We start from the raw sequence: 13,139 nt of genomic DNA on the forward strand, positions 1-13,139 counted from the left end.
ATAGTAAACTTTTCATTATACAACGACCCCCCATTAATATTCAAAAACGTGCATGCTGATTGGTCAGCGTGCACGTTGTAAATCTGAGTTATAGTAATGGAAAATGGTCCGGTCGCCCGGACTTTTTCCATTACTATAACTCTTTTTTTACAGCAACGGAGAACGCAAGATCTCCGTTGCTTCACACTGTCTCGCTATGTTAAACGAGTTTAACATAGTGAGACAGTTTGTAAAAACAACAGAGATCTTGCTTTCTCCATTGCTTTTTTCAAAACTGTCTCGCTATGTTAAATGGGTTTAACATAGCGAGACAGCTTAAAAAACAGCAACGGAGAATCTCCGTTGCTTTTTTTAAAGCTGTCTTGCTATGTTAAACCTATTTAACATAGCAAAACAGTTTGTAAAAAGAACGGAGATCTTGCTTTCTCCGTTGCTTTTTTCAAAACTGTCTCGCTATGTTAAACCCATTTAACATAGCGAAACAGTTTGTAAAAAGCAACAGAGATCTTGCTTTCTCCATTGCTTTTGCCCACAGCTCTGATGTACTGCATAAGCATATGCATGTGCAGTACATCAGAACTGCCGCAGAATACCAGACAGCTGTGGAAGGGCAGCAAGGAGGCAATATACAATGCCATTATTTAAGAAAAGTAATTTTTTTTTCTTAAATAATGTCATTGTATAATAGCAATAACCCACTTCTGGGTGTGGGTAATGCTGGATTTACCCACGGTTGGCTTTGTTTGGCCACTCGGGCTTCGCCCTCATGACCAAACCAGACCAACCGTGGGTAAATCCAGCATTACCCACACCCAGGCATGGGTTATTGCTATAATCACGTATGAATTGGTTCAAAAACATCCATATTTCTGAGGACATGGTAGGATGAAGTATTTAGGTATATGGATTAAAAAGGATTCTGCCATGGTAGCTAAGGATATGTAGGAAGAAACTAAACAAAAGATAATACAAAATGAAACTGGAAGCTTTTGATTATGAATACATATAGTAAGGTACGTACAAGCAGTGAAACTGTTTTACTTTGCTTTGACCCTTCAGTGTTATATATAGGTTATATATAGGTCAGGTATATTTTTATCAACCAGATGGGAAATATTAGATGACAATTAATAAAGAGTTGAAGGAATTCACTTGGGAGGGGAAGAAGGCAAGAGTTAAACGGCATACGTTGATTCTCCCAACAGAACAAAGTGATTTAGAATTTCATCATTTGAAGGGGTGCTTTAAAGCTACACAGTTAAGACTCATATGCATAACTTAAGCAGAAGGTTATAAGTCAAAGTGGAAAAGGATGATGATGATGGAATGAGGAGGTGAGTTCAAGAGACAGAAAATGACACTAACAATTTAAATGCAAGTCCTTAAGAAGAATAGTAACAACTATATAGAATAACATATTCATAAAGTAACAGAAAATATTCTTGAGAACCAAGTAAGTGTGGGAATGGACAAAGGAGATTTTACCTATAGGGATGTCTCTAAGTAGGAGAATAGAAGCTAAGCAAGAGGGGTTGGAATTTACTGGAGGAAATTATCAAAGGATCCAAGATATTGGGAGGCAAAAATACCCAAACCCATGCTATTCAAGGAGACTAGGGACGAGCACAAAGTCAATCCACAAACTCTTAACAGCGTGCTTCAGCAACAGGACTGGAATCCACTAAAAACTCTACCTTTAGACCAGGCACTTGATTATTTTAATACTACTTTTACGAATGTACTAAATATACTAGCTCCCATCAGGAAACTCAGGACTAAAGTTAACTACGCCCCATGGCTAAATAGGACAACAAAAGCCTTAATAAAAGCCAGAGACAATGCCTAGAAAACCTGGAAAAAGAATGATACTATCCAAGGCAGACAGAAATATCAAGAACTACGAAATAAGGCCAAAACCCAAACAAAAGTAGATAAAAAGAACTACTTCGTAGACATCCAAAACAAGCACTCTAGAAACCCCCAAAAGTTCTGACAGGCTATCAATACCCTTCTAGAACCAGGCAAAACCACCACCCCATCTCCCAACAACAATTCTGATGATAGCATAGCTTCAGAATTCAACCATCACTTCACAGAATCTATCCTCGCACTATCTAACATACCCACCTTCACACTCTCACCTGTACCAGCCTTTTCAGTTAAAAAGCTAGTCTCTAAACTAAAACCCACCACACTCACAGCAGATGGTTTACCCACAAATTTTCTAAAATTAGCTGCAGAATCACTAGCCTACCCTGTCTCAATTCTTATAAACCGCTCTCTACAAGAAACCTACGTACCCCATCTATGGAAAGTGTCACATATAATTCCCCTTCACAAAGGCGGAAACACCTATGAACTATCAAACTACCTGCCATTTGCTATCTTGTCCCCCTTTCCAAGCTTCTGGAGAAATGTATTCACACCAAGGTAATGCACTTCTTATGCTAACAAAACCTCCTCTCCCACACAGCATGGTTTCTGCCCAAGCCATAGCACAACCACTGCTCTACTCTCCTTTACCAATCAGATTAACCATCTAAGAAACAACAACACATTCGTCTCAGCCATATTCCTAGATCTATCAAAAGCATTTGATATGGTCTCCCACAATCTACTCTTAGACACTCTGTCAACCTCATCCTTCACCCCCTCTACTACTTCATTAGAAGCTATCTCTCTGTCAGAAAACATTCAGTTAAATGGCAGAGTACACTATCTCCTCTATTACCACCTACTACAGGCATCCCACAAGGATCAATACTGGGTCCTCTACTATTCACCATTTTCACTAACAAACTACATACTTCCACCCTGCATGCATCACTTATACAGTATGCAGATGACTCCACCCTAATCTGCTCAGCCCCATTCATAACCACACTTCAAAAGCTCACCAAAGAATCCTTCTGCTCCATGGAACAATGGATTACTGATATCCAACTCATTCTAAACCCCAGCAAGACCAAATTACTCCTTTTTACCCCCAATAAATCCAAATCCACACCTCCTACCTTCAATATCTCCTCCAAAAATGGAACCAAAATCTCCCCCTCCCCTCACACTAAGTTGCTCGGGGTTGAAATAGATAACAATCTAAACTTTAATGTCCATATCTCACAAACCATCACAAAGGTAAGTACATAAGAAACTAGGAACCCTATACAAACACAAACAGTTCCTATCGGACTAAGCTAGAATCTCCTTAGCCGAAACCCACCTCTTGTCTGCCCTAATGTATGCATCACCAATCCTAATTCATATCAGGAAAACAGACCTAAACAAACTAGAGTCATGTTACAATACAATTGCAAAGTTCACTAACAACTCCACTTTTAGAAGTCATCACTGTCTTGCCCTGAAGCAACTACAGTGGTTAGAACTCCCTCAGCTAATTAGCTATCACTAATTAGTCCTCACCTTCAACATAATAAGGAACCCTCTGAAAACCCCAGCCCTAAACCAACTTCTAAACCAATATTCTGCAAATCGCCCTCTACGCTCATCCAACAAAACCCTGCTCTGCATAACCAAAACCAATAACACTGCAGGGAAAAGTCTGTTCTCCCACACCATTGTTAGGGACTGGAATGACCTCCCCCAAAGTATTTCCTCTGCACCATCTATCTCACTTTTCAAAAAATCACTAAAGTCACACCTCTTGCAATCATGGCTCTGCCCCTGTATCACATAAAATCTTTTCTGCTCTCCTCCTAACTTGCCACACCTCATCTCCTCTGCTTACCTCAGCTATTCTGTACTCCCTATCAGGAAGTACTATCCTACAAACTATTTCTCACGCTATGACATATCTCCCGAATAGCCTTATTTTACAATTCCATTCCTTCATTTTTATGCTTTGTACTACCAATAGGCAATTCAAAGTTTTGCTATGTACCAAGCTTGCTCAAATCAAACTAAGGTATGTAAAATCTCTTACACTGTATATATGCCACTGTACAGAAATTTTCTGTCATTTGTGGATTTGTTGTCATATAAAGAGATGGAGCTCTGATTGTATATATGCCTCTGTACAGAACTTTTTTTGTCATTTGTTGTATTCGTACCATTATGTAATGGAGCTTTTCTCCCCGGGCCTCCGCTGTAAATGGACCTTGTTCCAGTTGGACTTTCCCAGTAAACAAATGTAAAATAAAAATAAAAAAAAAATAAAATAAAATAAATGAGCAAAGTACTCAAATTCATTAGGAATATGTATTGACAGGGTCAGTCCAGTTTGTTGAGTGTATGATGCATCAGATATGCAACTTCAAATTCCACAACTTTGAAAAGAGAAGTGTCTCTCTTTATTGGGAGAGATGTATTAAGTAAAATAAAGCTGCTAGTGTTTGTGTAGATTGTAAAAGTGTATTATAGCCATTGCCACTTTACTGCTGTATAGCATTGCTATTTTAAGAATGTGTATATCCCATAATCCACTGCATTTCTTATCCTAATGTCTGTGTATTCATGATGACTGAAGCTTCAACATCATTTCTACTGACCTGCCATATTGCACACAATAAAAGTTAATGTTTGACTAAAACGCTGGTGTAACCTGACATTTCTGGCAGTACTATTCTCTATTCCTGGGGAAGCATTACAGTACATCATAGATGAAACCTAACCACATCTCAGTGATTACCGTAATATTTACACATAGCATGGAGAGGATATGGACTGCATCAAGTCCAAAATACCCTGATTGTATCATTAATTCCTGATATATACTAGTGAGAGAAATTTACAAATAGCCTTCTTGAAATCTAGAAAGCTGAAGCCATTTAGGCAGGAAACTGTTCAATGAAAGCAATTAGTCATTGAGAGGATGTTCTCAATAACAGGTTCATAGGTTCATAGGTAGGTACTAGGCCATCTGCCCGAGGGCATTTATAATCCTAGCTAGAGTGTGTCGGCTTTCGCCACCCCATTGATTAATTAACTGAGCCTCTGTCAAGCAGAGCCAATGAAGTGATCCCAGGGGTGTACTTTCTGTTACCCATCCACTCGTCAAGGCTTCTCTTGAAGAGTGTTAGTGAGGGGCTCTGTCTAATGTAGTTAGGAATTTTGTTCCAAAGCATGAGGAGTCTCTGTGACAGGAATCTATCCCTCCAGCACGTTCTATTTATTGTTGTGGTGAGGTTTAGCTCACTAGAGTGCGTGGCTCGCAGTGACTTGGATTTCTTTAGGTGGAGCATGTCCATCAATTCTGAGCTGGACATGGCTTTGTAAGTCAGGCAGAGATCACCTCTGAGTAAGCGATATGCCACTGAGTACAGCCGGAGTTTTTTCAGTCGGGCTGCATAGGACATAAGTTTGAGGCCAGTAATCCTCTAGGTGCTTTTGTGGTCTTTCAAGCTGTTGGAAGTGTCTTGTGAGATACATCTCAAATGGGGCATTGTACTCTATGATGGGTCTGATGAGTGACGAGTAGAGGGGCACTATAACCTCTTTATTTCTAGATGCAAACCCCTTAGTAATTAGATGGGCCACATAGAAGGATTTCCTAACTACTTTGGCAATATGATTGTCAAAGGAGATATTACTATTTACCTGGGTCCCCAGATTTGTTATTACCTCTTCTGTATTAAGGGGGCTGCTGCCTATCTGGTAATTCATGGGTGTTTTGTTTTTCCCAAATGGGATGACTATGCATTTTTTGGCATTTAGCTTGAGGCCATGACTTTGACACCAGGTGTCTGTCTCAGTAAGGCCTTTTTGGAGGATGTCTGTGTCAGCCGGAGAGTCAATTATGGCTCCCAGTTTGCAGTCATCGACGAACTTGGTTAGCACGTAGCCTGTGGAGAGGCTGAGGTTGAACAGCGTGTTTAGGTGGGGGTTAGTTCATTCTGTAGTTCGTGCAAGACACAGCCTGGGACACCATCTGGCCCCACTGATGTTGTGTTTTTGGCTTTTGAAAGGGCTGTTTTCACCTGTGCTTCTTTGATTTCCGGGACACTATACTTTTCTGGTATTGTTGTGGGCCCTTTTGAAGGTGAGAAGGAGGTGAAGTTTGCACTGAATCTATCTGCCAGTATGTTGGCAATATCAGTAGGTTCAGTATATTTTGTGCTATTTTGCACTATCTCAGAGCATATCTGCGAGTTGCCACTTAGATTTTTGACATAGCTAAAGAAGGCTTTGTGGTTATCTTTCAAGTCCTTGGCTATTTTTCTTTCGAAGTTAGCCTTGGATGATTTTATGAGGGACCTTAGTTTCTTACTGATACTGATCATGGAGTCAGCTACTTTCACACTGTGGGTTCTACCTGTGAACCAGTTTGCAACCCACCTAGTGATATAGGGGTTGATGCCTAGCTTAGTGCGTTTTTCTATGATTCCTGAGTGGGGAATGGTATTAAAGGCCTTGGCCAGATCAAGGTAGGCTGTATGAACCACCTTGCCTTCATCCACAGCTCTGGTGACTGACTCAAAGAAGTTGACCAAGTTGAGCAGGCATGATCTACACTTCACAAAACCAAACTGTATGGGATCCAGAGTTTGGAGATTACCTATATCCTTGTTTATTAGGTCCATGATGATGCGTTCCATAGCTTTGCATGTCAGACTCTTCAGGCTAATGGGGTAATAGTTCCCAGGGTCTGTAGTAACTCCTCCTTTGTGGAGAGGGATGACTGTAGCAGTGCACCATTCGGTAGGGACAAAGCCTTTGGTGAGGCTGTGACTGAACAAGGCACACAGGTGAGATGCCAGTTCACTCTATAGTTCATGTAGAACACAGCCATGGATATTGTCAGGTTCCATGGAAGCTATATTCTTGGCCTTGGACAGTGCTGTTTTAACCTGGGAAGCAGTAATACTGAGTGCCTGGAAATCTACTGGTATTGTGACTGGCCCTTGGGAGGGGGGTGAAGTTGGCACGGAATCTGTCGGCCAGTATATCCAATATCTGTTGGCTCAGTACAGGAGGTACCATTGTGCAGTAGCTCAGAGCAAATCTGGGTATTGCCATGGAGATTCTTTACATAACTATAGAAGGCCTTGTGGTTGTCTTTACTATCTGCTGCAATTCTGTTTTCTAGCTTTAGAGGATTTGATGAGGGATCTCAACTTTTTGTTGAGGCTGATAAGGGAGTTTTACCAGTCTTGGGACTTAACCTTATTCCACATCCATTTCCTCCTTCTGTTGTAGAGTTTGTTTATGGCAGGGGACCACCAGATTGGCTTCCTTTTTTTGGAGGAGAGTGTCTTGGTTCTATTGGGTATGGTGAGATCCATGCATTTGTGTACGTGTTCGTACAGTGCATTGGTGTATGATTTGGCGGTCATGCAACTATTCTCCATGGGTGCCGTGAAATTAGCCACCTCTGTTTTTAGGAGCCAAAAGTTATCTTAGTTTGCTGTAGGTCTTGAACTTGAGGCTGGATATCAGAAAAAGAAGATGCTGAGAAGGAGAGAACCCAAGATTGAACCCAGCTTGACATTAGAAGTGACATTCTTGCATTAAGAGGAAGCATCAACTACTTTACTGTGAGAACTCTTCCTGATAGACACAGGTTACCTAGTGGGCAAAACAAGGGTTTATGTTGAATTGTGTTAGCGTACCAATGATACCATCTGGGGAATTGTGTTAAAGGCTCTGGCTATAACTAGGTGGTATGTATGTAATGGATGTATCCCATCCTAGTTGCCGAAATCACAGTACTCCAAAACTTACTTTGCCAAGATCAGTTCTCCGAAACTCCACTAGTCTGAAACAGCACTTTGCCGAATTTCATGTCTGTGAAATGTCTGTTTTCATGCTGTCTAGTGCACCATAGCAGTTATGCAGGTAGGTGTACAGCTTGTTGTCACTTTAGTGCAATCTCAGAATTGGTATATATAATTTGCAGGTGGTGTGGGGGGGTGCAGGGGCTCTTGCCCCCTTGCAAAAATGAGAGAGAAATACAGGATTTGTTTTAGTGCATGTTGTAGATTTTACTGATTGTCTTGTCGGTATGTTGTGTTTTGTCAAAGTGCCGTTTTGGACTAGTGGAGTTTCGGAGAACTGGTCTCGGCAAAGTGAGTTTCGGACTTCTGTAATTTCGGTAATTAGGATGGGATCTGTTATGGACACTGTCCATTGTTTGGTGATACTTCCAAAGGCATTAACAGGTTTATGAGACAGGAGCTGCATTTAAAAAAGTTGAAGTGATTAAGGTCTAAGGCCAGAAGATTATCAATGTCTACATTAACAAATTCAGATGTGAGAATCTCTGTAACCTTACATATAAGACTTATGCAGCTCATATGACTGTAGAAGCCTGGGATGGTGATCAGCCCATCCTTATGCAGTGGCAACAATGTGGCAACTTTCAGGCATCAGGGACATCTCCCCTAATGATGGCAAGATTAAAAAGTGGTTTGGACTGGCTGTTTTAGGTGTTGATAAGGAAGCAGCCCACCATATTATCATGACCCATGAATATAGTGTTCTTTGTTTTGGATAGGACTGATAGCACTTGATCAAGGTTGACTGTTTTTTTTGGGGGGTGGGGTGGGGGGATGATTGGGGAGACAACAACAAGGTAGGTAGTGGTGTGAAGTTGGAGCTAGATTTATTTGCTAACCTACTGGGTTTCACCTAGGATCACTGTACATGCTATTGTTATAAATATGCTTAGAGCATTAATGGGTGTTGCAAATATGTTTCTTAACATAGCTGAGAAAGATTTAATGGTTGTATTTAGTGGAGGTGGAAAGCCTAAGTTTGTATTAAGCCTTACTGTTTTTAATGGTACACTGGAGGTTGTTACCCTGTTTTGGGCTTTTTTGGTATATAAATGATGCCTTTTTATAGATGGTAAGCAGTTTCTTCCTTTTACTACACAATTTGTTAATGTCAGAGTTCCACAATAAGAATCTGCTGTTAAGTTTTCCACTGTATTGAAGAGGATAAGGATGACCTCCTTTTTTTTTTAATTTCTCCAAGTCTTTTGGGTTTCTAATACCATGACAGGAGTGGACCCCATTCCTAAGTCAAAGTATGATTAAAGTTCTTGAAATTAGTATTGTTTAAATCTTTGATGTTAGGCAGAAGTGCTGTTCACAGCACCCGCAATGTTCCCAGTAATGACTCCGTCTGTAATTTGTATGGAGTTACATGTATTGGTAATATATCTAAGTATGATTGTATTTTTTTTTTATAAGACCTGTTGCTCCTACTACTACTGGAACTGTCTGGGTATCCTTCTTCCACATTACCTTCATTTCTGCCTGCAAATCCTGGTATTTTATGACTTTGTGTCTCTCGGTAAGTAAGACACTATAGTCACTGGGTGTTGCAATTTCAATGATCAGTGTACTTTTATCTTCTTTCATGGACTACTATATCTCGGTTTTATCGCATCTATTTTTTGAACTGTTTGTAATAGGTGATCCCATGTAATATAAACTTCAACATTTTCTACAATGCTTTGTGGATTATGTTTCCAATGTTTTTCAGTATTATAATGTTTGCAGAATCCCCAGTGCGACAGTCTTGCCACATTATTATGCCTATCAGTATACAGTCGCCCTGCCATTAGTATATCGCAACCAGCAGTGAGGTGTGCAACTGTTTCCAATTCTGTTTTACAAAACCTACATTTGTCTGTTTCTTCCACATGTTCAATGGACTTTGTAAACCAACATGTATGTAGTGCACTATCTTGGGCTGCCAATATTAACCTTTCACCTTTGGTTTGAATTCACCTCTCCGTAACAATTCCTGCATTCAGTCCTGATCAACATGAGGTTGTTCCAAGACTTTATTATACTTTCAACTATATTTATGCATTTTCCACATTTCTTGCTTTCTCATGTGATCCTTCACCTTATAGTCTTTCTTTTGTGTTTTGTTACATTCAGTTGCTGCCTGATTTTTATCTACTTCTGGTTGGAATTCTATTTCCACTTGATGCAGATATGCTTCTGCTAAACTAAGCAGGGAAGTCATCTTAGACTTATTCTCCTAATGTTTTAAAAGTTTCACTATGTTTGGGTTTTATGAGGTCAGCAGATATGTATGCAGTCTCACGATTGCAGAGCTATACATGTAATCAGTCTTGAGATGGGCCCATACCTCCTTTAAAATGGGGAATATATAGTCTTGGTATACACTGATTTTTGTAAATCATTTGATGAGCATGAACATCCTTCTTGTTTTCCTGTCCAATCTATCCAGCACCTTTTGGGGCCAGTCAATCACTCCAAAACTGTAAGTCAGGACAGGAAGACCAAATTGGTTTATAGCTTGGACTTTGTTCGTATATGTCAATGCTGTTTTCAGGATTAATTTTAGTCTTCTAAAATATTCCTTACTAAGTTTTAATTGCATCTGCTCATGTTTTATTGTTGACCCTTCATCAATTCCCAAATATTTATACACTCCTTCTTATTCAAATTCTTTTGTATCACATTCCTGGCCTCCTCAGTACAGCTGTTTAGGTGTGAATAGAAGTCAGAAGTGAATGGGCAGCTGTGGCAATGGGGATGAGAAGAACCGGGTTATCTCTAAGCTTTTCTATGTCACCTAAGAGCAATAGCAGGTTTGTTTTGGAGAAGTCCCTAATGACTGTGGTGTTTGTAGAAAGGGTGTCACAAGTTTTAAAGATGTATACAAATTAGTGGTTAGACTTAACCAGCGAGGTGAAGACATAGGTCAGTGTTTAGGCAGGTGCTACGTTGGTGAGGAGAATGTCAGAAACATGAGAATATCTAGTAGGAAGGTTACCAATTTGTCAAAATGAGTTGGCATTGATGAAATGTAAGAAATGCTGGGCATATTTATTACTAGTGGTTTAGTTTAGCCAGTTGATGGCTGAATAGTTAAAGTCACCTAGTTCAGAAGTGTTAAGTTGGACAGAGATCTCATCTAGTACACTTAGGTAATTGTCATGGTCACTGAGGGTACATGAAGGATGATCTCTAGATAACAATGATATGATAATTTTATTAAGGATAATTTGGACCTTTATAAGCTCTAGGCCGGAGTCCTGGGGATTTGCCATGAGATATTGGGATCCAGGATAAAATACACACCCTTCCCTACAGTTTCCAATGGATTTGAAGTGGGGTAATAGGCACTAAACACAGGTATACAGGGAGGGCTATCGATACACTGAAACCAGGTTTCAGTAAGTATTAAGATATGAATGTGCTCGAGAGTAAGGAGAACCACAAGTATGGGAATGTTTTTGTTCGGACCCCTAGCATCGCATAAGACCACTTGAATGCAGTGTGAATTAAACTCTGCTACATTACATTGTCTGGGGGATGGATTCTACCAAACAAGCAGTATGGGAGAAGTGAAAGTTTTAGCCAGTAAGTGAAAGCCGTGCAGAGAGAGGTACAAGTCATGTCTGGTAAAAAATGAAGGCCTGTCAACCAGCATCTCCAACATGGACACAAACCGGATCTCCCTAGAATGGCATTGACTAGCCAGCCAGCTGTTAAAACTAATTGTATTGTCTTTGACTTGAGGAATCATTGTTGCAGATGGCAGAATGTTGCTCAATACTAGGGTTTTCACTGCATTGAACACATGCAGATCAAAGATGCATTATGTCTTTGTGCATCTCTATCTGGGTACAGCACCTAAGATTGTTCACCACCACATATACAATGACCATGTCATACTCCTCATAACAGAGGGACCAAAGGGGCCTTTGTCACATCACCAATCCGGGCAACAGAGACACAGCTTAATGTTGCTCTATTCTTACTCAGCCTGGTGAAGGTGGAGTCAGTGTGCCTAACTATAGAGCCAAGGATAACAGAACATTACCATGGGTGGGTGCAAACTTTATGGTCCTTACTAATTTAACCATGCAGCCCTGGAATCTCTCGGAGGTGGTATGCATACGTGAGGGAGTGTAGGTGGTGTGGGTGTACATGTGGTAGTCAGACAAGATGGCTAGGTTCTCTGGGTATGGTGCCTATGAGACATAGGTTGGGACTTTTTAATGACCTCAGCATAAGATAGGGTAGTGATGACTTGTGCAGGATGTGTGCCTATGTGTGTATAGGGGGCTTACCAAGTGTAGTTTGATATGAGAGGGTTAACCAATAAGTGCTTGCATCTCTCACAGATTATATCAGTGATGTGTATCAATAGGTATGCATCAGACAGATACATTGTCTCAAAGTGCAGAGTACAAGTAGTCTGGCCAGAGAAAGTGAAAAGCAGACTGAGCTCTCATGCTGTCACTGCACAACTTAGGTAATAGATGAAGAGCTATGGGACCCATATGGGTAGCAGTTCTAGTTGGGTGCAGACAAGGCACAGCAATGCCTTGGCATGAGTATGACACTACCTGGTACAGGTATGAAAAGCTATATTTACTTAGTAATGGGAACAAGTCTGAAACTCTTAGTTAGAGAGTGGTAGATTTCTATAATGATGACTTAAAACTTTTAGTTAAAGGGAGTGATAAGTTTCTGGAGCTACAAGTTTGTAACTTAAATGGAGTGCTGTTTAGAACCAACTTACAGTAACTACAATAACCTCCACAGTAGGTAAACTGCATAACCACCTGCTATCAGGTATCTCTTACGGTAAAGAGAATGGGGCACAAGCAGATTAACTATAGTTAACCGTAACCTTGTTGCAGGAGAAATGATGATTGTCAGTGCATCGGCAAGGTGAAGTGTAGTGGTGGAGGGTGACAAGTTGAGCTTCAATAAGACCAACTTTGATTTAGTCAAGTAGGTCAGTGCTAATAAGGGGCCCTTAATGAATTATCCTGTAACAACGTATCATTTGCACATAAGAGACTCATACAGACCAGCAAAGATTGTCACTGTTGAAGTAACATCCTGATCCCATATGCAAAAATGGGAAAAGAACTTGTGGATGGATGGATGGATGGACATGACCAGAAATATAAGTATCTCTTGGCATCCGTTTGGTCTGTTCATTAAAATATGTACCTCCTGTGATGAGTTTGTATATCCTCCATGTAGTTAACTGGATTTATATGGGTCTCTGGCATCCCCCCATGTCTGAAAAACATGCTGGCTGGTGAACTGGTTATATCCCAAACTTCTTGCAAATGTGGTTTGTGTATATGTGTGTGCAAGTATGTGTGTGTATTGTAAGTGCATGCATGCACGTGTGTGTGTGTGTGTGTACTTATGTGCGTGTGTGTGTGTATGTGT

General features: G+C 40.5%; 1 protein-coding gene across 1 annotated transcript in view; it reads right to left on the reverse strand.

Moving 5' to 3' along the window:
- Positions 1–13,139, reverse strand: part of HPD (4-hydroxyphenylpyruvate dioxygenase) — a 313,743-nt gene that overhangs the window by 188,779 nt on the left and 111,825 nt on the right. The window lies entirely within an intron of this gene.

This window comes from Protopterus annectens, chromosome 4.part0, assembly GCF_019279795.1.
Source record: "Protopterus annectens isolate FY-2018-M chromosome 4.part0, PAN1.0, whole genome shotgun sequence".
NCBI lineage: Eukaryota > Metazoa > Chordata > Ceratodontiformes > Protopteridae > Protopterus > Protopterus annectens.